At 39.7% G+C, this 27,447-nt stretch overlaps 1 pseudogene; it reads right to left on the bottom strand.

Annotated features, from left to right (window-relative positions):
• Positions 1-1,875: 1,875 nt before the first annotated feature.
• On the bottom strand, positions 1,876-26,938 carry LOC115186359 (zinc finger protein 135 pseudogene; annotated as a pseudogene).
• Between the last annotated feature and the right edge of the window lie 509 nt (positions 26,939-27,447).

Here is a 27,447-nt window from a genome sequence, read left to right as displayed (position 1 = left end):
GATGTTGAACCGGGCAGTCACCTGCTGCTGCTCCAATACAGTATGAGGTGAGACGGTGAACTGATGTTGAACCGGGCAGTCAGCTGCTGCTGCTCCAATACAGTATGAGGTGAGACGGTGAACTGATGTTGAATCATAATGATTAAGTTAATTAAAATGAATTAGTGAAACTGTTAAAAAATAGTATATGTCATATACAATATTTGACTCTATTGTTATCATATAGAAACATAATGGAATATTGTACATCATATTAAATATATTACTGTATTGTTATCAGATAGAAACATCATGGAATATTGTACATCATATTAAATATATTACTCTATTGTTATCAGATAGAAACATCATGGAATATTGTACATCATATTAGCATCAACATACATTATTGTTTCATTCAATTTCACATAATAAGGATATTTCATATTTTCAAGTTCTGAAGTCAGAACCCATCACCTGCTATGTAAAAGAGACAGAAGAATGCACAATGGTCAATGCTATCTGGGATCCTTGGGACATCCCTACCCTAAACCCTAACCTTAACCTCTAACCTTAACCATTTTAAATGTCAACTTTAATGGGCTAGGGATGTCCCAAGGATATATCTCTACCTGAAAATACATGATCTAAGTGATTGATAGTTGGTATTCAGCAGTCATAAAGCCTTATTTCCACCTCACTGCAGAGCTTCTCTCTCTTTTCAGGGTTCACTCAATAGGCATGTTGTTGGATCAGGGCCCAGTCCCCAATGTCATGCTCTAGTACATTTGGTTTGGCACATCTGAGAATGAACCCTGATATTCTAAAAGCAGGGCAACAATGTCAATGTAATTGTACCCAAAAATTGTCAGTTTGTTGCATAAATAAAGATTACTAAATGTTACATGAATTATAAATATGAAATATCAAAAGCAAATGTACACCCCTTTGTTAATATGTATTGGCAATAATTAACTTAAGGGTGAGGCATGTAATAATAAAACGTATCTTTTGTCAGGCTGAATGTTTGAAATATGAGGTGATTTGAGACATGCTTCTTCAGTAGTGGAATAAAGACAATTAGCACTTGGATGTTGTAAAGAAATGCTGGAGTGATGTAGGATTGTTAATAAAATTGATTATAGACCAATTAATTATACTGCGTCCATGTGTATAGGCTGCAAGTACGTTGAAATGAAGCTGTTTTCAAGTCATTGAAAAAACGACCAGAAAAGACCTCTTTTCAACTTTCACTTTCAACTACAACTGAACATATATTGGACATCGGGCATAGTCTTATTTTCAACGTCTTTTCAATGACATTTTGCTAAATGAGAATAGTGCAATGTCAAAACACAGTTTTAACGTGTCCAAATCAATAACCAATAAGCAGAAACAGTTGGCGATATATTGAAAACCTAAACATTTTGAAGTGTTGTGTTTTGATTCAAGTTTTATTAAATCTCATAAATAGTACTCTCATAAATAGTAACTCTTCCATTTCAGAGCCTGGATTTTCCCCCTGAGGCTAATATCCATATCATGCTGAAATCAATAGAACAGGGGACAAACGTTTAGGGTTCTACATTGTGACATCATTAAAATACTCCTACTACAATGTTAAAACATTCTACATTGTGACATCATTAAATACTCCTACTACAATGTTAAAACATTCTACATTGTGACATCATTAAAATACTCCTTCTACAATGTTAAAACATTCTACATTGTGACATTAATTCATTGATATCATGAAACAACTCCTTCATGTATTTTCTGATGTTTAATCAGAGATCTTTTATCAGAGTATCTCTTCCCACATTGATCACAGCCATGAGGTTTCTCTCCTGTGTGTGTTCTCTGGTGAATAGTTAGACAGCTAGATGTAGTAAAACTCTTCCCACATTGATCACAGCTAAAAGGTTTCTCTCCAGTGTGTATTCTCTGGTGTGATTTCAGGGTTTGTAGGCCAATAAAACTCTTCCCACATTGATCACAGCCATAAGGTTTCTCTCCTGTGTGTGTTCTCTGGTGTATAGTTAGACAGCTAGATGAAGTACAACTCTTCCCACATTGATCACAGCTATAAGGTTTCTCTCCTGTGTGTCCCCGCTGGTGTACTATCAGGTTGCTTAGCTGAGTAAAACTCTTCCCACATTGATCACAGCCATAAGGTTTCTCTCCAGTGTGTGTTCTCTGGTGTGATTTCAGGGTTTGTAGCAGAATAAATCTCTTCCCACATTGATCACAGCCGTAAGGTTTCTCTCCTGTGTGTGTTCTCTGGTGTATTGTTAGATAGCTAGATGTAGTAAAACTCTTCCCACATTGATCACAGCCGTAAGGTTTCTCTCCTGTGTGAATTCTTTGATGTATTTTAAGGTTTGATGAAGAGTTGAATCTTTTCCCACAGTCAGAGCAGCAGTGAGATTTCTTCCCTGTGGGTCTCTGCTGGTGTTTCTTGAGTAGTTCTGATCTGGAGAGACTCTTCTCTGCCTCTTCAGCATCATGATGTTGTTGAGGCTCCCCAGAGGATCCAAGATAGTCCCGTCTCTCTCCTGTGTGAACAACAAAGTCAGACAGATGGTTAAAGGCCCACAACAGCAGAAATCCACTATTTATTTGAGGTAAAGGGTGATGTCCAGAGCGTACCCATGAAACTGTACAACAATTGTCATCTGTTAAATTTGAAAATTAAGACAGTCAAGATAGCAACAATAGTCATATTTAGTCTTGTTTTCACATTAGTAGTAACATCGATGATTGTAGGCTAGAAATAAGTTATTCAAGTTGTTGAAACTCTAAGCAGTGTGCCAGACGACTTTTGGTCTCCAATAAAGGCCTTTTTCTGTGTTTGCTAAAATTGCAGCACGAGGGCAATGCACACACAATATGGTTGCAGAAACTCCTCCCTGCTAATGAGGAAACCGATAGTTATGGATGTAGTATATCTGGTAATGAGGAAACCACTAGTTATGGATGTAGTATATCTGGTAATGAGGAAACCACTAGTTATGGATGTAGTATATCTGCTAATGAGGAAACCACTAGTTATGGATGTAGTATATCTGGTAATGAGGAAACCACTAGTTATGGATGTAGTATATCTGGTAATGAGGAAACCACTAGTTATGGATGTAATATATCTGGTAATGAGGAAACCGATAGTTATGGATGTAGTATATCTGGTAATGAGGAAACCACTAGTTATGGATGTAGTATATCTGGTAATGAGGAAACCACTAGTTATGGATGTAGTATATCTGCTAATGAGGAAACCACTAGTTATGGATGTAGTATATCTGGTAATGAGGGAAACCACTAGTTATGGATGTAGTATATCTGGTAATGAGGAAACCACTAGTTATGGATGTAGTATATCTGGTAATGAGGAAACCACTAGTTATGGATGTAGTATATCTGGTAATGAGGAAACCACTAGTTATGGATGTAGTATATCTGGTAATGAGGAAACCACTAGTTATGGATGTAGTATATCTGGTAATGAGGAAACCGATAGTTATGGATGTAGTATATCTGGTAATGAGGAAACCACTAGTTATGGATGTAGTATATCTGGTAATGAGGAAACCACTAGTTATGGATGTAGTATATCTGGTAATGAGGAAACCACTAGTTATGGATGTAGTATATCTGGTAATGAGGAAACCACTAGTTATGGATGTAGTATATCTGGTAATGAGGAAACCACTAGTTATGGATGTAGTATATCTGGTAATGAGGAAACCACTAGTTATGGATGTAGTATATCTGGTAATGAGGAAACCGCTAGTTATGGATGTAGTATATCTGGTAATGAGGAAACCGCTAGTTATGGATGTAGTATATCTGGTAATGAGGAAACCGCTAGTTATGGATGTAGTATATCTGGTAATGAGGAAACCACTAGTTATGGATGTAGTATATCTGCTAATGAGGAAACCACTAGTTATGGATGTAGTATATCTGGTAATGAGGAAACCACTAGTTATGGATGTAGTATATCTGGTAATGAGGAAACCACTAGTTATGGATGTAGTATATCTGGTAATGAGGAACCACTAGTTATGGATGTAGTATATCTGGTAATGAGGAAAACCACTAGTTTGGATGTAGTATATCTGGTAATGAGGAAACCGCTAGTTATGGATGTAGTATATCTGGTAATGAGGAAACCAGCTAGTTATGGATGTAGTATATCTGGTAATGAGGAAACCACTAGTTATGGATGTAGTATATCTGGTAATGAGAACCGCTAGTTATGGATGTAGTATTCTGGTAATGAGGAACCACTAGTTATGGATGTAGTATATCTGGTAATGAGGAAACCACTAGTTATGGATGTAGTATATCTGGTAATGAGGAAACCACTAGTTATGGATGTAGTATATCTGGTAATGAGGAAACCACTAGTTATGGATGTAGTATATCTGGTAATGAGGAAAGCACTAGTTATGGATGTAGTATATCTGGTAATGAGGAAAGCACTAGTTATGGATGTAGTATATCTGGTAATGAGGAAACCACTAGTTATGGATGTAGTATATCTGGTATGAGGAAACCACTAGTTATGGATGTAGTATATCTGGTAATGAGGAAACCACTAGTTATGGATGTAGTATATCTGGTAATGAGGAAACCACTAGTTATGGATGTAGTATATCTGGTAATGAGGAAACCCCTAGTTATGGATGTAGTATATCTGGTAATGAGGAAACCACTAGTTATGGATGTAGTATATCTGGTAATGAGGAAACCACTAGTTATGGATGTAGTATATCTGGTAATGAGGAAACCACTAGTTATGGATGTAGTATATCTGGTAATGAGGAAACCACTCGTTATGGATGTAGTATATCTGGTAATGAGGAAACTACTAGTTATGGATGTAGTATATCTGGTAATGAGGAAACCACTAGTTATGGATGTAGTATATCTGGTAATGAGGAAACCACTAGTTATGGATGTAGTATATCTGGTAATGAGGAAACCACTAGTTATGGATGTAGTATATCTGGTAATGAGGAAACCACTAGTTATGGATGTAGTATATCTGGTAATGAGGAAACCGATAGTTATGGATGTAGTATATCTGGTAATGAGGAAACCACTAGTTATGGATGTAGTATATCTGGTAATGAGGAAACCACTAGTTATGGATGTAGTATATCTGGTAATGAGGAAACCACTAGTTATGGATGTAGTATATCTGCTAATGAGGAAACCACTAGTTATGGATGTAGTATATCTGGTAATGAGGAAACCACTAGTTATGGATGTAGTATATCTGGTAATGAGGAAACCACTAGTTATGGATGTAGTATATCTGGTAATGAGGAAACCACTAGTTATGGATGTAGTATATCTGGTAATGAGGAAACCACTAGTTATGGATGTAGTATATCTGGTAATGAGGAAACCGATAGTTATGGATGTAGTATATCTGGTAATGAGGAAACCACTAGTTATGGATGTAGTATATCTGGTAATGAGGAAACCACTAGTTATGGATGTAGTATATCTGGTAATGAGGAAACCACTAGTTATGGATGTAGTATATCTGGTAATGAGGAAACCACTAGTTATGGATGTAGTATATCTGGTAATGAGGAAACCACTAGTTATGGATGTAGTATATCTGGTAATGAGGAAACCACTAGTTATGGATGTAGTATATCTGGTAATGAGGAAACCACTAGTTATGGATGTAGTATATCTGGTAATGAGGAAACCACTAGTTATGGATGTAGTATATCTGGTAATGAGGAAACCACTAGTTATGGATGTAGTATATCTGGTAATGAGGAAACCACTAGTTATGGATGTAGTATATCTGCTAATGAGGAAACCACTAGTTATGGATGTAGTATATCTGCTAATGAGGAAACCACTAGTTATGGATGTAGTATATCTGGTAATGAGGAAACCACTAGTTATGGATGTAGTATATCTGCTAATGAGGAAACCACTAGTTATGGATGTAGTATATCTGGTAATGAGGAAACCACTAGTTATGGATGTAGTATATCTGCTAATGAGGAAATCACTAGTTATGGATGTAGTATTTCTGGTAATGAGGAAACCACTAGTTATGGATGTAGTATTTCTGGTAATGAGGAAACCACTAGTTATGGATGTAGTATATCTGCTAATGAGGAAACCACTAGTTATGGATGTAGTATATCTGGTAATGAGGAAACCACTAGTTATGGATGTAGTATATCTGCTAATGAGGAAACCACTAGTTATGGATGTAGTATATCTGGTAATGAGGAAACCACTAGTTATGGATGTAGTATATCTGGTAATGAGGAAACCACTAGTTATGGATGTAGTATATCTGGTAATGAGGAAACCACTAGTTATGGATGTAGTATATCTGGTAATGAGGAAACCACTAGTTATGGATGTAGTATATCTGGTAATGAGGAAACCACTAGTTATGGATGTATGATATCTGCTAATGAGGAAACCACTAGTTATGGATGTAGTATATTTGGTAATGAGGAAACCACTAGTTATGGATGTAGTATATCTGGTAATGAGGAAACCACTAGTTATGGATGTAGTATATCTGGTAATGAGGAAACCACTAGTTATGGATGTAGTATATCTGGTAATGAGGAAACCACTAGTTATGGATATAGTATATCTGGTAATGAGGAAACCACTAGTTATGGATGTAGTATATCTGGTAATGAGGAAACCACTAGTTATGGATGTAGTATATCTGCCTGGAGCAAAAATGGTGAGCAAAGATTTTAGTTTTTCACAATGTATTCTGAATGTGAATGGGGGAAAACTCAGGGGAGTAACCTCCATTTCCAGGTTGCTTATGAGTACATTTCACACTACTTTGGATTATAATTGTAAGGCTCGTTTGAATGTCCTGTTTAATATAATGGTTGTGTCATCATCGCAAATCAACCGCTTTATACTTAAAAAACACTTCAAACAGTAAAATGTTCTTTGGCTAGCTTTTCCATCAGCCTGACAATGAGGGGATTGTACACTAAGTGTTTGCCAAATTGGCCCATAACTTCACCTAACAATAACATAGACCTACTGTAGTACCCAAACCTCACATATGTCGTGATGTTTGTCATTTGACTGGCATTCAGAAAATGATTTCCTGGATCAGCAAATGATAGTTGAACATGTGACTATTATTCACCTTTATTTAACCAGGTGGCCAGTTGAGAACAAGTTCTCATTTACAACTGCGACCTGGCCAAGATAAAGCAAAGCAGTGCGACACATAGTTAGAAACACATAGTTAGAAATACTGGTGTGAGCAAGAAAAGTAAATAAAAACATGGGGATGAGGTAGGCAGTTGGATGGGCTATTTACAGATGGGCTGTGTACAGCTGCAGCAATTGGTAAGCTGCTCAGATAGCTGATGCTTAAAGTTAGTGAGGGAGATATAAGTCTCCAACTTCAGCGATTTTGCAATTCGTTCCAGTGATTGGCAGCAGAGAACTGGAAGGAAAGGCGGCCAATGTAGGTGTTGGCTTTGGGGATGACCAGTGAGATATACCTCCTGGAGCGCGTGCTGTGTGTGGGTGTTGCTATGGTGACTAGTGAGCTGAGTGAAGGCGGCCTAGCAAAGACTTAGATGACCTGGAGCCAGTGGGTTTGGCGACGAATATGTAGCGAGGGCCAGCCGACGAGAGCATACAGGTCGCAGTGGTGGGTGGTATATGGGGCTTTGGTGACAAAACGGATGGCACTGTGATAGACTGCATCCAGTTTGATGAGTAGAGTGTTGCAGGCTATTTTGAAAATGACATTGCCGAAGTCAAGGATCGGTAGGATAGTCAGTTTTACGAGGGTGTTTGGCAGCGTGAGTGAAGGAGGCTTTGTTGCGAAATAGGAAGCCGATTCTAGATTTCATTTTGGATTGGAAATGCTTAATATTAGTCTGGAAGGAGAGTTCAGTCTAACCAGATACCTAGGTATTTATAGTTGTCCACATATTCTAAGTCAGAACCGTCCAGAGTAGTGATGCTGGACGGGCGGGTGCGGGCAGCGATCGGTTGAAGAGCATACATTTAGTTATACTAGCGTTTAAGAGCAGTTGGAGGCCACGGATGGAGTGTTGTATGGCATTGAAGCTCGTTTGGAGGTTTGTTAACACAGTGTCCAAAGAAGGGCCAGATGTATACAGGATTGTGTCGTCTGCATAGAAGTGGATCAAGGAATCACCCGCAGCAAGAGCAACATCTTTAGTATTTTCAGAGGTTAGAGTCAGTCCGAGAATTTAACCCTGTGGTAGCTCCACAGAGACTGCCAGAGGTCCGGACAACAGGCCCTCCGATTTGACACATTGAACTCTATCTAAGAAGTAGTTGGTGAACCAGGCGAGTCAGTCATTTGAGAAACCAAGGCTATTGAGTCTTCCAATAAGAATATGGTGATTGACAGAGTCGAAAGCCTTGGCCAGGTTGATTAAGACGGCTGCACAGTACTGTCTTTTATTGATGGCGGTTATGATACGTTTAGTACCTTGAGCGTGGCTGAGGTGCACCCGTGACCAGCTCGGAAACCAGATTGCACAGCGGAGAAGGTACAGTGGGATTCAAAAAATGGTCAGTGACCTGTTTGTTAACTTGACTTTCGAATACTTTAGAAAGGCAGGGCAGGATGGATATAGGTCTGTTACAGTTTGGGTCTAGAGTGTCACCCCCTTTGAAAAGGGGGATGACCGCGGAAGCGTTCCAATCTTTAGGAATCTTGGATGATACGAAAGAGAGGTTGAACAGACTAGTAATAGGGGTTAATGGCTGCGGATAATTTGAGAAAGAGAGGGTCCAGATTGTCTAGCCCAGCTGATTTGTACGGGTCCAAGTTTTGCAACTCTTTCAGAACATCAGCTATCTGGATTTGGGTGAAGGAGAAGCTGCTTGGGGGGTGGGGAGCTGTTAGTGCAGTACGCCACAGGATATTTTTGTGCTGGTCGAGGGCAGTCAGGTCTGGAGTGAACCAAGGGCTTTATCTGTTCTTAGTTCTACATTTTTTGAAAGGGTCATGCTTATTTAAGGTGGTGAGGAAATTATAATTACAGAACAACCAGGCATCCTCTACTGACGGGATGAGGTCAATATCCTTCCAGGAGACCCAGGCCAGGTCGATTAGAAAGGCCTGCTTGCAGAAGTGATTTAGGGAGCATTTGACAGTGATGAGGGGTGGTAGTTTGACCGCGGACCCATAACGGATGCAGGCAATGAGGCAGTGATCGCTGAGATCCTGATTGAAAACAGCAGAGGTGTATTTGGAGGGCAAGTTGGTCAGGATAATATTTATGAGGGTGCCCATGTTTACGGATTTAGGGTTGTACCTGGTGGGTTCCTTGATAATTTGAGGGCATCTAGCTTGGATTGTAGGACGGCCGGGGTGTTAAGCATATCCCAGTTTAGGTCACCTAACAGAATGAACTCTGAAGATATATGAATTGATTGCCCCCCATCTATGGTGTCCAGGGCACAGCTGGGAGCTGGGGGGGGGAGGGGGCTGTAACAGGCGGCAATAGTGAGAGACATTTCTGGAGAGATGATTTTTTTAAATTAGAAGCTCGAACTGTTTGGGCATAGACCTGGAAAGTATGACAGAACTATGCAGGCTATCTCTGCAGTAGATTGTAACTCCTCCCCCTTTGGCAGTTCTATCTTGACTGAAAATGTTGTAGTTGGGGATGGAAATTTCAGAATTTTTGGTGGCCTACCAAAGCCAGGATTCAGACACGGCAAAGACATCAAGGTTGGCGGAGTGTGCTGAAGCAGTGAGTAAAACAAACTTAGGGAGGAGGCTTCTGATGTTAACATGCATGTAACCAAGGCTTTTACGGTTACAGAAGTCAACAAATGAGAGCGCCTGGGGACACAGGGCCTGGGTTAACCTCTACATTAGCCAAGGAACAGAGGAGTAGGATGAGGGTTTGGCTAAAGGCTATCAGAACCTGGGGAATGGGAGCGGTGCAGGGCCTGGGTTAACCTCTACATCACCCGAGGAACAGAGGAGTAGGATGAGGGTACGGCTAAAGGCTATCAGAACTGGTCATCTAGTGCGTTGTGAACAGAGAATAAAAGGAGCAGAATTCTGGGGGTGGTAGGATAGATTCAAGGGATAACGTACAGACAGGGGTATGGTAGGGTGCGGGTACAGTGGAGGTAAACCTAGGCATTGAGTGATAAGAGAGGCTGCATCTCTGGAGGCACTAGTTATGCTAGGTGAGGTCACCGCATGTGTGGGATGTGGGACAAAAGAGTTCTCTGAGGCATGCTGAGTGGGACTAGGGGCTCTGCAGTAAAATAAAACAATGATAACTACCCTAAACAACAGTATACAAGGCATATTGACATTAGAGAGACATAAAGCGAGGCATAAAGCAATCACAGGTGTTGATTGGGAGAGCTAGCTAAGACAACAACGGGTAAGACAACAGTTAATCAGCTAAGACAACAACAACAGGTAAAATGGTGATGAATGGGCAGAGAGGGTCAGTTAAATACACACAGGGCCTGAATTCTAGGCTGGGGCCGACAGATAACCAAAACAAACAAAATGGAGTACCGTGATTAATGAACAGTCCAGCAGGCATCAGCTATGTAGCCAAGTGATCATAGGGTTCAGTGAACAGGAATATATGAAACAGGAGGGAAACTAGGTACAACATACTATCAAATCCACGCCTCGCTGGAAGCCCCGCCTTCCACAGGTGATGAGAGTGAGGCTTGGATTTATTCCTTAAATGTAATACCGCTCTTCACCGACCCAGGAAGGTGTTGTACCTCATTTCCCTCCTTCAGGGAACAGTAATTATAGTCATAAAGTTACACTCCCTTTCAGTCGGTCAACTTCGGTACAACATACTATGGGGAAATACAATCATTCTCAATGCCGACCCAAACGGATACTAAATGAAACGGCCCCTGGCAGACCACCCAGACCTGACCCCGCAAGATGCGTCAGTTTTGTCAATTTATTTACTGTCTTTTGTTTGAAACACTCCTGTCAATGTTGAGTAAGGACACACACCTGATTACGCATATAGAAGTGGGATTAGTCTAATAGCCTACAGCTGTGTCTGTCCCAAACTCACTGGTGCAGGAAACTCTGTGGGCCCAGAATATTTTATACAATGTTGCAAGCTTGCCTTCTTCAGTTTCAGGCGACCCAGTTGATAGTAGATACAATGTTTCAAAATCATTGTAGACAGGCCATGAGCAGCCAATGTGATTTATAAGGTATTTATTTTTATCAGGATATTTTCTAACTGCAGTCTGCAATGTTTTTATTTGTTGGCTTTATGTAGGCTATTTTTACATAGTTGGCAATGGCAATAAAAGTTACTATTAGATTTGTATAATTTTCAATTAGATTTAGATAGAATGTAGATTAATCACAGACAATGATTTTGAGATACTATTAGGAATTAAAATGAAACTGTTCCAGTAAAATGTGAATATGAAAATCATAACTGGCACCAGATCAGTAGAAATGGTCAGATAAATTGGCACCAAATGGAAAAGGTTGCTGACTGCTGGTGTAGCCTATTACCAGAAACTATAGGAGCATAACGACTGCTGGTGTAGCCTATTACCAGAAACTATAGGAGCATAACGACTGCTGGTGTAGCCTATTACCAGAAACTATAGGAGCATAACGACTGCTGGTGTAGTCTATTACCAGAAACTATAGGAGCATAACGACTGCTGGTGTAGCCTATTACCAGAAACTATAGGAGCATAACGACTGCTGGTGTAGCCTAATACCAGAAACTATAGGAGCACAACGACTGCTGGTGTAGTCTATTACCAGAAACTATAGGAGCATAACGACTGTAGTCTATTACCAGAAACTATAGGAGCACAACGACTGCTGGTGTAGTCTATTACCAGAAACTATAGGAGCATAACGACTGTAGTCTATTACCAGAAACTATAGGAGCATAACGACTGCTGGTGTAGCCTATTACCAGAAACTATAGGAGCATAACGACTGTAGTCTATTACCAGAAACTATAGGAGCATAACGACTGCTGGTGTAGTCTATTACCAGAAACTATAGGAGCATAACGACTGCTGGTGTAGTCTATTACCAGAAACTATAGGAGCATAACGACTGCTGGTGTAGTCTATTACCAGAAACTATAGGAGCATAACGACTGCTGGTGTAGCCTATTACCAGAAACTATTGGAGCATAATGACTGCTGGTGTAGTATATTACCAGAAACTATAGGAGCATAACGACTGCTGGTGTAGCCTATTACCAGAAACTATAGGAGCATAACAACTGCTGGTGTAGTATATTACCAGAAACTATAGGAGCATAACGACTGCTGGTGTAGCCTATTACCAGAAGCTATCGGAACATAACGACTGCTGGTGTAGCCTATTACCAGAAACTATAGGAGCATAACGACTGCTGGTGTAGCCTATTACCAGAAACTATAGGAGCATAACGACTGCTGGTGTAGTCTATTACCAGAAACTATAGGAGCATAAGGACTGCTGGTGTAGCCAATTACCAGAAACTATAGGAGCATAACATCAGAATTTACGAAGGCCAGCAGCAGCGGGAGGAGAAGGCTAAGGAAGAGGTTTTTCTGATGGTTAGGCTATCTTGTTTCAGAGGGGTGTCATCAATAGCCCATAATGACAAAGGGAAAACAGGTTAAAAAAACCCAGAAATACCTTATTTACATAAGTATTCAGACCATTTGCTATGAGACTCGAAATTGCTTTTAGGTGCATCTTGTTTCCATTAATCATCTTTGAGATGTATCTACAACTTGTTTGGAGTCCACCTGTGGTAAATTCAATTGATTGGATATGATTTGGAAGGCACACACCTGTCTATATAACATCCCACAGTTGACAGTGCATGTCAGACTAAAAACCAAGCCATGAGGTTGAAGGAACTGTCCGTAGAGCTCCAAGACAAGACTGTGTCGAGGCAAAGATCTGGGGAAGGGTACCAAAAAAGATTCTGCAGCATTGAAGGTCCCCAAGAACACAGTGGCCTCCATCATTCTTAAATGGAATACTCTTCCTAGAGCTGGTCACCCGGCCAAACTTAGCATTTGGGGGAGAAGGGCCTTGTTCAGGGAGGTGACCAAAAACCAGAGCTCCAGAGTTACTCTGTGGAGATGGGTGAACCTTCCAGAAGGACAACCATCTCTGCAGCACTCCACCAATCAGACCTTTATGGTAGAGTGGCCAGATGGAAACCACTCCTCAGTTAAAGGCACATGACAGCCCGCTTGGAGTTTGACAAAAGGCACCTCAAGGACTCTAAGACCATGAGAACAAGATTCTCTGGCTTGATGAAACCAAGATTTAACTCTTTGGCCTGAATGCCAAGAATCACGTCTGGAGGAAACCTGGCACCATCCCTACGGTGAAGCATGGTGGTGACAGCATCATGCTGTGGGGATGTTTTTCAGCAGCAGGGACTGGGGGACTAGTCAGGATCCAGGGAAATATTAATGGAGCAAAGTGCAGAGAGATCTTTGATGAAAGACCTGCTCCAGAGTGCTGAGGACCTCAGACTGGGGCAAAGGTTCACCGTCAAACAGGACAACGACCTTAAGCACACAACCAAGACAACACAGGAGTAGCTTCGGGACAAGTCTCTGAATGTCCTTGAGTGGCCCAGCCAGAGCCCGGACTTGGGACCGATCTAACATCTCTGGAGAGACCTGAAAATAGCTGTGCAGTGATGTTCCCCATCCAACCTGACAGAGCTAGAGGGATCTGCAGAGAAGGATGGGAGGAACTCCCCAAATGCAGGCGTGCCAAATAAATTAGCTAAATGAAAGGGGGATAAAAGATGTTAATCCATTTTAGAATTAGGCTTTAACGTAACAAAATGTGGAAAAAGTCAAGGGGTCTGAATACTTTCCGAATGCACTGTATACAGCAACACCTCCCCCATAAGCATTCCTGTCTTTTCTGTAGATGTTATATCCCTGCCTTGCTACTGCTGTATCAAAGGAATTATCTCAGTGAGTTTCAGAGATGAACAGTACAGTGCATTCCAAATTCAATAGGCAGGCAAGTAAACAAAAACGTTTTAAAATAAAAACTATTCCATAAAATGTCAACGCGTATATAACGCCCGTCCAAGAGACTGTCATCCAATCGCATTCACATTATAATGCTGTGACACGCAGTTCCTAAGCTAATTCTCACCAAATCCCTTTTTAAAGTCAGGGTATGAGTCGAGAAACATTCCTATTTTCCTTGAAAGTACGTACTGTTACGATTGCAAAGCTATACGATATTACAGAGAACAAGTTAATTATCTCACATCTCTGAAAATATTTGTAATGTTGTGCTTCTTGTTCACGGAGGGTAATTAATGCCAATGTTCTTTTCTTTAAGCTGTTAATACGAATCGAAAGGAGTTTCTGGTGATAGCTAGTGATAGTGATACACAAGCTAGGTCTATTTGAAACATTGCCATCCCATGGCAGCATTTACCAGCCACCAGGTTCAGAAGATTTAAAACCACATAAAAAATATTTTAAACCCAATTCTATTTTTGCCCAAAGTTAAGATATAAATTATTCAAACTGAACATAATTCATGCTGGTTATTATTTTCGGCTGTTTTACTTTTGGAGTCAAAGATAGTTTTGGAATAGTTTTCAAACAGGTTTGTTATTTTATTTCAGTTTACTAAATAGTTTCCCCCTAATTACTTTTTCTATAATAAGCATGGAGGTTTCCCCTATCAACCAGTCATAGGTACTGGTGACAAAGCACCTCATAACCTAGCTGGGAATGGGACAGACTGAAACCACTCCCCTATCAACCAGTCATAGGAACTGGTGACAAAGCGCCTCGTAACCTAGCTGGGAATGGGACATACAGAAACCACTCCCCTATCAACCAGTCATAGGTACTGGTGACAAAGCGCCTCGTAACCTAGCTGGGAATGGGACAGACGGAACCCTTCTGTGGTAACAGACGGAAGATTTGTAATTAAATCTAATTCCCAGGAATGGGGTTCATATGAACCACAGAGACTGTGTGTGGGATAATAACATGGCCGTGTCCAACCCTGCTTGTTCCCTCGACTCCGCTACCAACCACCAATCTCCAACAGGGCCCATAACCTGTATCACTAGACACCTCATAGTGAGCTACAGGTAGGAATCAGCAATGAATCCCAATAATGAGACACCTCTGGGGAGGGGTGTCAGCAACATTTAACAAAAAATATATACAGTGTTTTATGATAAACCGTTTTTACAAATCTGTCAAGACACCAACTTAGACTTTACCGATTTTGATGTGATTTTTAAGTATTGTGTGAAATGATTTGACGTTATATGAAAGTACCGCAATTTATGTTTCTAGAAACGTATCGCAATTGAGAATCGATTCACATTTAGATGGAATATTTTACTATTTTAGCTGCCAGAGCCAGTCTACCTCTGAAAATAACATACAGTCCTTGGACCTTGAGGAGTAACGGGGGCAGCAATCAGCAGTAGAAACAATAACAAAGCGTACTCCCTGCCCGTTTCGGTAAAAAGCTGAGGGATGGGGCTGGAGAAATGTAACCATCCATGATATCAACATTATAGTTTTAACCATGTTTTGAGGATATACAGTGTTTATATTTACTGACAAACATTGGAGTAAAAGAAGCCAATATTTTGGGTTCTGATGGGGTACGACAGTTGAACTAAGCTCATGAGGCATTTATAAGTGAATTCTTAAAGAAACAGATGGGTACATATCATTAATGTATAAGTCCCAAAATGGATGTAACAACTGCTGATTGCCCCTTTAAGAGAACATCTTGAGCTAATCTAATAGGAGATATTGAGGACTACAGTATTTCAGGCATTGTCATTGGATGCATTTGATCAATTGTTAACGTTTTGTTGATGGTCCACTCTTGATGTTCTACACGTTACAGTGTAGCTTCAGCCATTCCTACAGAACAACATTAAAGTGTAGAACCCCTTTACTGCATATTGGTTCAACGACTGCAGAGACGGTACTTACTGGTGTTAAACAGATCTCCATCTTCCTCTTCTTCCTCCAATGTGACAGTCATCTCCCCCTCCTCCTCTTTCACTCCAAAAACTGCTTCCTCCTCTTTTTTAACAGTAACATCCTCCTCCTCTTTCACTCTGAACGCGTCTTCCTCTTCTTTCACTGAAACGTCTTTCTCTTCTTCTTTCACGGTAACAGCTTCACCCTCTACTTGTTGTTGTATTGTAACATCATTATCTTCCTCCTCCTCTTTCACGACAGCTTCTTTCTCCGTCCAGCAGACCTCCTCTTCTTTATCAGGAGGAGAGTAGCTTAGTGAACTCATGGTCGGGGATGTTAGCTAGCTAGCATTAGCGACTAGCCTAGTTCTAAGCTAACTTAGCAAACCAGCTAGCTGACAAACAACGTAAATATATAATTAAATGGGCCAACAAGTACATACGACAGAAGTGTGTTTAATACACAGCGACTAATATACACCAAAAACAGTGTAAAGAGCGTGAATGTTGTAGCAATGTTTGCTAGAAAGCTACCGAGGTGTCTGACTAGCTGTTGTTGTTGAAGGAGCGTCCCGTCCACTAGATTATACGTCACACTGGCAGCATCGCCTGAACCTAAAAGACGCACATCGCCATCTGCTGACTGGAGGGCAACGCAGTTGAGGAACCAAACGTTTATTTTTCATTTATTTCAGAGAATATTAATATTATATTAAGTCGTTCAAAGAGAAGCATGTGTTGATTGATTTGTGTTTAATGAGTGAGAATTTAAAACAAACTTTACACCCACTACATATTTGCACTGAACCATACTTCTGACATGGATCATTTTGACCCCAGAGGCATATCTTTTATCATAGACAAAATGTGGTTTATTCAATTCTATTACATTTTTCATGACTTTGTCAATCAACTTGTTGTTAGTAAATCTAAATCATGGTTTAGTGTTTCTGTATCAATATGGACTTTTAACAAATTCAAATCCTTTGGAGTCATTTTGACTCCAGCCAAAAGCATCTTTGATAAATAGGACGTTTATTTCAAATCAAAATCACATTTTATTGGTCACATACACATGTTTAGCAGATGTTATTGCGGGTGTAGTGAAATGCTTGTGTTTCTAGCTCCGACAGTGCAGTAATATCTAACAAGTAAAATCTAACAATTTCACAACATATACCCAATACACACAAATCTAAGTATTTGAATCTAGGTTTCTCTGTAGACATGGTCCATCCCACCAGAGGGTGGAGACACCTGCAGATACACAGTATAGTGCCTCCCATGTACTCTCCTAAGATTGGACTTTTCTATATCACGTATCACATGACAGTGTATAAACTTTGATTTGATCATGTACAAAACTGCAGTAGAAAAGTAAAGTATTCAGACCCCTTCACATTTTCCACATTTTGTTACGTTACAGCCTTATTCTAACATGTACTTTTTTCCCCCCTCATCAATCTACACACAATACCCCATAATGACATCACAATACCCCATAATGACATCACAATGCCCCATAATGACATCACAATACCACATAATGACAAAGTGAAAACAGGTTTTTAGAGATTTTTGCAAATGTATTTACTTAGGTATTCAGACCTTTTGCTATGAGACTCAAAATTGAGCTCAGATGCATCCTGATTCCATTGATAATCCTTGAGATGTTTCTACAACTTGATTGGAGTCCACTTGTGGTAAATGCAATTGATTGGACATGATTTGAAAGGCAGACATCTGTCTATGTAAGGTCCCACAGTTCACAGTGCATGTCAGAGCAAAAACCAAGCCATGAGGTCAAAGTTATTGTCCATAGAGCTCTGAGACAGGATAGTGTCGAGGCATAGATCTGGGGAAGGGTTCCAAAAAATGTCTGCAGCATTGAAGGTCCCCAAGAACAAAGAGGCCTCCATCATTCTTAAATGGAAGAAGTTTGGAACCACCAAGACTCTTCCTAGAGCTGGCCGCCTGGCCAAACTGAGAAATCGGGGGAGAAGGGCCTTGGTCAGGGAGGTGAACAAGAACCCGATGTTCACTCTTACAGAGCTCCAGAGTTCCTCTGTGGAGATGGGAGAACCTTCCAGAAGGACAACCATCTCTGCAGCACTCCAGCAATCAGGCCTTAATGTAGCAATGATTAAATTGTCAAAATGTATTTCAATGGACAATTCAGTGAACTGTTCTGTGAAAGGTGTCGGCTAGAGATGACATGCAGGAGCTTGCAGGGATTTGTAGTCTTGCATGTCGTCTACTTTGATGCTAATTAGCTTTTTAGAATCCGAGAGTAAAGAGACAGAAATATAGGCAGCAGCTACTCTTCCTGGGGTTTATTATTGATCCCCATTAGTTCCTGCCAAGGCAGCAGCTACTCTTCCTGGGGTTTATTATGGATCCCCATTAGTTCCTGCCAAGGCAGCAGCTACTCTTCCTGGGGTTTATTATGGATCCCCATTAGTTCCTGCCAAGTTAGGTCAGGGAGCGTGCCAGCCTGCCTGAACAGCCCCTGAATTAACAGGTATAAATGATGGGTTATAAATTAACAGGTGTAAATGATGGGTTATGAACTAACAGGTATAAATGATGGGTTATGAACTAACAGGTATAAATGATGGGTTATGAATTAACAGGTATAAATGATGGGTTATGAATTAACAGGTATAAATGATGGGTTATGAACTAACAGGTATAAATGATGGGATATGAATTAACAGGTATAAATGATGGGTTATGAATTAACAGGTATAAATGATGGGTTATGAACTAACAGGTATAAATGATGGGTTATGAATTAACAGGTATAAATGATGGGTTATGAACTAACAGGTATAAATGATGGTTTATGAACTAACAGGTATAAATGATGGTTATGAATTAACAGGTATAAATGATGGGTTATGAATTAACAGGTATAAATGATGGGTTATGAATTAACAGGTATAAATGATGGGTTATGAACTAACAGGTATAAATGATGGGTTATGAATTAACAGGTATAAATGATGGGTTGTGAATTAACAGGTATAAATGATGGGTTATGAATTAACAGGTATAAATGATGGGTTATAAATGATGGGTTATAAATGATGGGTTATGAATTAACAGGTATAAATGATGGGTTATGAATTAACAGGTATAAATGATGGGTTATGAACTAAGAGGTATAAATGATGGGTTATGAACTAACAGGTATAAATGATGTGTTATGAATTAACAGGTATAAATGATGGGTTATGAATTAACAGGTATAAATGATCTGTTATGAACTAACAGGTATAAATGATGGGTTATGAATTAACAGGTATAAATGATGGGTTATGAATTAACAGGTATAAATGATGGGTTATGAATTAACAGGTATAAATGATGGGTTATGAATTAACAGGTATAAATGATGGGTTATGAACTAACAGGTATAAATGATGGGTTATGAATTAACAGGTATAAATGATGGGTTGTGAATTAACAGGTATAAATGATGGGTTATGAATTAACAGGTATAAATGATGGGTTATGAACTAACAGGTATAAATGATGGGTTATGAATTAACAGGTATAAATGATGGGTTATGAACTAACTGGTATAAATGATGGGTTATGAACTAACAGGTATAAATGATGGGTTATGAATTAACAGGTATAAATGATGGGTTATGAATTAACAGGTATTAATGATGGGTTATGAATTAACAGGTATAAATGATGGGTTATGAATTAACAGGTATAAATGATGGGTTATGAACTAACAGGTATAAATGATGGGTTATGAATTAACAGGTATAAATGATGGGTTATGAACTAACTGGTATAAATGATGGGTTATGAACTAACAGGTATAAATGATGGGTTATGAACTAACAGGTATAAATGATGGGTTATGAATTAACAGGTATAAATGATGGGTTATGAACTAACTGGTATAAATGATGGGTTATGAACTAACAGGTATAAATGATGGGTTATGAATTAACAGGTATAAATGATGGGTTATGAATTAACAGGTATAAATGATGGGTTATAAATGATGGGTTATAAATGATGGGTTATGAATTAACAGGTATAAATGATGGGTTATGAATTAACAGGTATAAATGATGGGTTATGAATTAACAGGTATAAATGATGGGTTATGAATTAACAGGTATAAATGATGGGTTATGAATTAACAGGTATAAATGATGGGTTATGAATTAACAGGTATAAATGATGGGTTATGAATTAACAGGTATAAATGATGGGTTATGAATTAACAGGTATAAATGATGGGTTATGAATTAACAGGTATAAATGATGGGTTATAAATTAACAGGTATAAATGATGGGTTATAAATTAACAGGTATAAATGATGGGTTATGAACTAACAGGTATAAATGATGGGTTATGAATTAACAGGTATAAATGATGGGTTATGAACTAACAGGTATAAATGATGGGTTATGAATTAACAGGTATAAATGATGGGTTATGAATTAACAGGTATAAATGATGGGTTATGAACTAACAGGTATAAATGATGGGTTATGAATTAACAGGTATAAATGATGGGTTATGAATTAACAGGTATAAATGATGGGTTATGAATTAACAGGTATAAATGATGGGTTATGAATTAACAGGTATAAATGATGGGATATGAATTAACAGGTATAAATGATGGGTTATGAACTAACAGGTATAAATGATGGGTTATGAATTAACAGGTATAAATGATGGGATATGAATTAACAGGTATAAATGATGGGTTATGAATTAACAGGTATAAATGATGGGTTATAAATGATGGGTTATAAATGATGGGTTATGAACTAACAGGTATAAATGATGGGTTATGAATTAACAGGTATAAATGATGGGTTATGAATTAACAGGTATAAATGATGGGTTATGAATTAACAGGTATAAATGATGGGTTATGAATTAGCAGGTATAAATGATGGGTTATGAATTAACAGGTATAAATGATGGGTTATGAATTAACACATCCCCTGTGAGCCCAGGCATTTCAATACATTCAGGATTTGTTACGGTCCATGTGCAATGTATATGGTTATCTCTGTCTCTCTCTCCATCTCTTCTTTAACAAGCAGCCATGTTGTTGTCATTCCACCAGGGACCTGTTTTCAGCATTTTAAGTCTCCAGTCAATAACCGGTGCACTGGAATTATCCCTCAACACCCTTTACACATGTACTGCACTGGAATTATACCTCAACACATGTACTGCACTGGAATTATCCCTCAACACCCTTTACACATGTACTGTACTGGAATTATCCCTTTACACATGTACTGCACTGGAATTATCCCTCTACACATGTACTGTATTGGGATTATCCCTCTAAACCATCTACACATGTACTGCACTGGAATTATCCCTCAACACCCTTTACACATGTACTGCACTGGAATTATCCCTCTACACATGTACTGCACTGGAATTATCCCTCTACACATGTACTGCACTGGAATTATCCCTCTACACATGTACTGCACTGGAATTATCCCTCTACACATGTACTGCACTGGAATTATCCCTCTACACATGTACTGCACTGGAATTATCCCTCTACACCCTTTACACATGTACTGCACTGGAATTATCCCTCTACACCCTTTACACATGTACTGCACTGGAATTATACCTCTACACATGTACTGCACTGGAATTATCCCTCTACACCCTTTACACATGTACTGCACTGGAATTATACCTCTACACATGTACTGCACTGGAATTATCCCTCTGCACCCTTTACACATGTACTGTACTGGAATTATCCCTCTACACATGTACTGCACTGGAATTATCCCTCTACACATGTACTGCACTGGAATTATCCCTCTACACCCTTTACACATGTACTGCACTGGAATTATACCTCTACACATGTACTGCACTGGAATTATCCATCTACACCCTCTACACATGTACTGCACTGGAATTATCCCTCTACACATGTACTGCACTGGAATTATCCCTCTACACATGTACTGCACTGGAATTATCCCTCAACACCCTTTACACATGTACTGCACTGGAATTATACCTCTACACATGTACTGCACTGGAATTATCCCTCTACACCCTTTACACATGTACTGCACTGGAATTATCCCTCTACACATGTACTGTACTGGAATTATCCCTCTACACCCTCTACACATGTACTGCTCTGGAATTATACCTCAACACCCTCTACACATGTACTGCACTGGAATTATCCATCTACACATGTACTGTACTGGGATTATCCCTCAACACCCTCTACACATGTACTGCACTGGAATTATCCCTCTACACATGTACTGCACTGGAATTATCCCTCTACACCCTCTACACATGTACTGCACTGGAATTATCCCTCTACACATGTACTGCACTGGAATTATCCCTCAACACCCTTTACACATGTACTGCACTGGAATTATACCTCTACACATGTACTGCACTGGAATTATCCCTCTACACATGTACTGCACTGGAATTATCCCTCTACACCCTTTACACATGTACTGCACTGGAATTATCCCTCTAAACCATTTACACATGTACTGCACTGGAATTATCCTTCTACACATGTACTGCACTGGAATTATCCCTCTACACATGTACTGCACTGGAATTATCCCTCTACACATGTACTGCACTGGAATTATCCCTCTACACATGTACTGCACTGGAATTATCCCTCTACACCATTTACTGCACTGGGATTATCCCTTTACACCATTTACACATGTACTGCACTGGGATTATTCCTCAACACCCTTTACACATGTACTGTAATGGAATTATCCCTCTACACATGTACTGCACTGGAATTATCCCTCTACACATGTACTGTACTGGAATTATCCCTCTACACCCTCTACACATGTACTGCACTGGAATTATCCCTCTACACATGTCTACCTGGCCCACCACTCTACCCTGGACTTGAACAGCCTTTATGACCAGGTCCACCTCTGCAAGGTAGCAATCCCAACGTTTGCAGGACCCTGAAGGACGTCACTCTCATCTGTAGCCCCAGCACCTCACACAGGACAAACAGAGCAACAGACACCCTGCCCAGACACGCAGACACTCTCCCAGACCTGCAAGACCCCCTCCCGAAGGACCTGCACCGAGAGAACCCACACCAAGAGGACCTACACCCAGACCACCGCTTCTACAGACACACCCCAACCAGCTGAGACCACCCCAAATAAACCTTGGCCACACCCTATATAGGCCCCCCAGATAAGACCTATGCCCCTTCTGCCCTCCCCCCGCCCCTGCAGCAAGGACCTCAACATGACAGCCGCACATATGCCCAGGCAGTGAGCAGAGCAACAGGCCCAACCCCTACTAATGCACCCCCCCCCCCCCCCCAAAACTACTCTACTAAATTAGTCAAACCACAAACATTTTATATCTGGCTGGAAATTAATATGGAAATGATCTCAATAGAGAAAACGTCATGTTAGTAGAAGATATACTGAATTTATACTGTTTTTAATACTAAGATGGACCAAGATACATGTTGCTTTTGCACATATTTGTTCATTGGTTTTGCAAGAGTCTGTTGATTGGTTGGTCATTGGGTTCATTTGTTTTACAATATGTTCAAATCAAATCAAGCTTTATTTATACAGCACATTTCAGACATGGATGCAACTCAATGGCTTCACAGGAAAAAACAAATAAAAAACCAATAAAAATAAACAGAAATATTTACTACTCAGCAAACATAAGAGGATACAAAACAGAATAATAACTGAAAGACTAATGAGCATTCTAAGGAAAATTCATTGATTAAAATTTTAACAATTGGATGCAATATTCAACCATAACAAGATGGACAAGCCAGCACAGGTGTAACACATACTGACTAACGAGGTGACACCAATCAGTGCGTCCTACGTGCTAACGAGCTAGACGTGCTAACGAGCTAGACGTGCTAACGAGCTAGACGTGCTAACGAGCTAGACGTGCTAACGAGCTAGACGTGCTAACGAGCTAGACGTGCTAACGAGCTAACGGGCTATACGTGCTAACGAGCTAGACGTGCTAAAGTCCAACCTCAAAACATACATGGAAAAACCAAAGCCTGTAACACCTTCCCCCTTAATAAGACAACAAATATATCCTATATTTTTGTTGGACAAGTTTGCTCACCACCAACAGAAAACAACTTCCATTTCACATTATAATCAACTAAATTGATTCCCTTCTACAATATAAAAATGGTGTCTACTGGATGTCAACAATTAAAAACAAGAAAAAACATGTATTTCTAAATAATACTATACAATAGTATTATTTTTCTCTCCTTTTTCTTTCTATAGAATCCTAAACCTCACTAGCTTCTAGAACTCTCGTCTTCCTAAAACTCACTAGCTTCTAGAACTCTCGTCTTCCTAAAACTCACTAGCTTCTAGAACTCTCGTCTTCCTAAAACTCACTAGCTTCTAGAACTCTCGTCTTCCTAAAACTCTCTAGCTTCTAGAACTCTCGTCTTCCTAAAACTCACTAGCTTCTAGAACTCTCGTCTTCCTAAAACTCACTAGCTTCTAGAACTCTCGTCTTCCTAAAACTCACTAGCTTCTAGAACTCTCATCCTCCTAAAACTCACTAGCTTCTAGAACTCTCGTCTTCCTAAAACTCTCTAGCTTCTAGAACTCTCGTCTTCCTAAAACTCACTAGCTTCTAGAACTCTCGTCCCCTTGGAACGAGCCCAAACAAAACTCATCTGCAATACGGAAAAACATGCAGTCAAAATAAATTGCGATCCATGGTAACTCACTGGCTAAATGCAAAACACAAATCTTTTTGACTGCCCACCCTTGAGACAATCCGCAACCAAGATGTCTTTACCACAGACATGTCTGATTTCAAGAGGAAACTCCTGCAATACCCGTAGTAACTTTCCACCTCACTGCAGAGCTTCTCTCTCTTTTCAGGGTTCACTAGATAGGCATGTTGTTGGATCGGGGCCCAGTCCCCAATGTCATGCTCTAGTACATTTGGGTTGGCACATCTGAGAATGAACCCTGATATTCTAAAAGCAGGGCAACAATGTCAATATAATTGTACCCAAAAATTGTCAGTCGGTTGCATAATTAATAATTATTACTAAATATTAAATGAATTGTAAATATGAAATATCAAAACGAAATATACACCCCTTTGTTAATATGTGTTGGCAATAATTAACATAATGGTGAGGCATGGAATAATAAAACATGTATCTTTTGTCAGGTTGAATGTTTGAAATATGAGGTGATTTGGGTCATGCTTCTTCAGTAGTGGAATAAAGACAATTAGCACTTGAATGTTGTCAGGAAATACTGGAGTGATGTCAGATTGTGTGTATAGGCTGCAAGTATGTTGTAATGAAGTTGTTTGAGTATTTTAGCAAAACTACATATTTTGCTAGGTGGGATAGCCCCAATGTCAAAACACAGTTTTAACATGTCCAAATCAATAACCAATATGCAGAAACAGTTTGTGATATATTGAAAACCTAAACATAAAATGTGCAATATACACAAACATCAGCCATAATAATCATATTACTTGTATTTTTTAAACAAGCACCTTATAAACTGCACAAGCATCAGAAACGCTGTTGTTTTGACAAGTAGCAATAAATCACTGATATCGATTAGGGGGGAAATCAGGTTGTACGTGATGTTGAAACTAACACATCTAAAAAAAACACATGGAAATGGGAGATATCGTTTACCTCTCTGGTTAGAGGACAACCTGCAGAAGACAGTCAGCTACAATTTGGAGTGATACATTTAAATGTAGGGGTCGCTAAACAAAGGAACACAACACTTATTTGTCATCACTCATCGATATCATGTTGAAATCAATTGTGCAAGAGGAGGGAGATGAGGTTGCACGTCCTGTTAAAACTAACAGCTCAAAAACCACCCGGAATCTGGGAATAATGTGTACATCACTGGTTAAAGGACAATTTGTAGAAAACAGCTAGCTACATTTTGAAGTGTTGCATTTTGATTCAAGTGGGTCACCAACATGGTAAGTGTAACACAACTCTTTTTTTTGTTAGTCACTTTTTGTTAAATCACAAAAATAGTACTCTTCCATTTCAGAGCCTGGATTTTTCCCCTGAGGCTAATATCCATAAAATGTTGAAATCAGTAGAACAGGGGACAAACGTTTAGGGTTCTACATTGTGACATTATTAAAATACTCCTACTACAATGTTAAAACATTCCACATTGTGACATTAATATCATGAAGCAACTCCATGTATTTTCTGATATTTGATCAGAGATCTTTTATCAGATTATCTCTGGTCACAACTAAGAGGTTTCTCTCCTGTGTGTGTTCTCTTGTGTACAGTCAGACTGCTAGATTGACTAAAACTCTTCCCACATTGAACACAGCTATAAGGTTTCTCTCCTGTGTGTGTTCTCCGGTGTAGAGTCAGATTGCTAGATGAAACATGACTCTTCCCACATTGACCACAGCTATAAGGTTTCTCTCCTGTGTGTGTTCTCTGGTGTAGAGTCAGATTGCTCGATGTAGTAAATCTCTTCCCACATTGATCACAGCTATAAGGTTTCTCTCCTGTGTGTGTTCTCTGGTGCACTGTCAGATCTCCAGATTGACCAAAACTCTTCCCACATTGATCACAGCTATAAGGTTTCTCTCCCGTGTGTGTTCTCTGGTGTAATGTCAGATGGGCAGATCGAACAAAACTCTTCCTACAAAAATCACAGATATAAGATTTCTCTCCTGTGTGTGTTCTCTGGTGCACTGTCAGAGCTCCAGATTGACCAAAACTCTTCCCACATTGAACACAGCTATAAGGTTTCTCTCCTGTGTGTGTTCTCTGGTGTTGAGTCAGATGGCCAGATGTGGTAAAACTCTTCCCACATTGATGACAGCTATAAGGTTTCTCTCCTGTGTGGATTCTCTGATGAATTTTAATGCCTGATGGGGAGGTGAATCTCTTCCCACAGTCAGAGCAGCAGTGAGTTCTCTTCCCTGTGGGTCTCTGCTGATGTTTATTGAGGTGTTCTGATCTGGAGAGACTCTTCTCTTCCTCGTCAGCATCATGATGTTGTTGAGGCTCCCCAGAGGATCCACGATAGTCACGTATCTCTCCTGTGTGAACAACAAAGTCAGACAGATGGTTAAAGGCCCACAACAGCAGAATCCACTGTAAAAGGATGATGCCAACAGCGTAGCCATGATGTTGTACAACAATTGACGTCTGTAATGAATGTTAAAATTATTTGACAACTGTCTTAAAATGAGCAAGAATAGTCATATTTAGTCTTGTTTTCACATTAGTAGTAACATCGATGATTGTAGGCTAGAAATAAATTATTAAAGTTGTTGAAACTCTAAGCAGCGTGCCAGACGACTTTCGCTCTCCAATATAGGCCCCTTTCTGTGTTTGCTAAAATTGCGGCATGAGGGCAATGCGCA

The sequence above is a fragment of the Salmo trutta genome, unplaced genomic scaffold (assembly GCF_901001165.1).
Source record: "Salmo trutta unplaced genomic scaffold, fSalTru1.1, whole genome shotgun sequence".
In the NCBI taxonomy this organism is placed as follows: Eukaryota; Metazoa; Chordata; class Actinopteri; order Salmoniformes; family Salmonidae; genus Salmo; species Salmo trutta.
The sequence above is the reverse complement of the archived record's forward strand: the minus strand, read 5'-3'. Positions and strand labels throughout refer to the sequence as shown.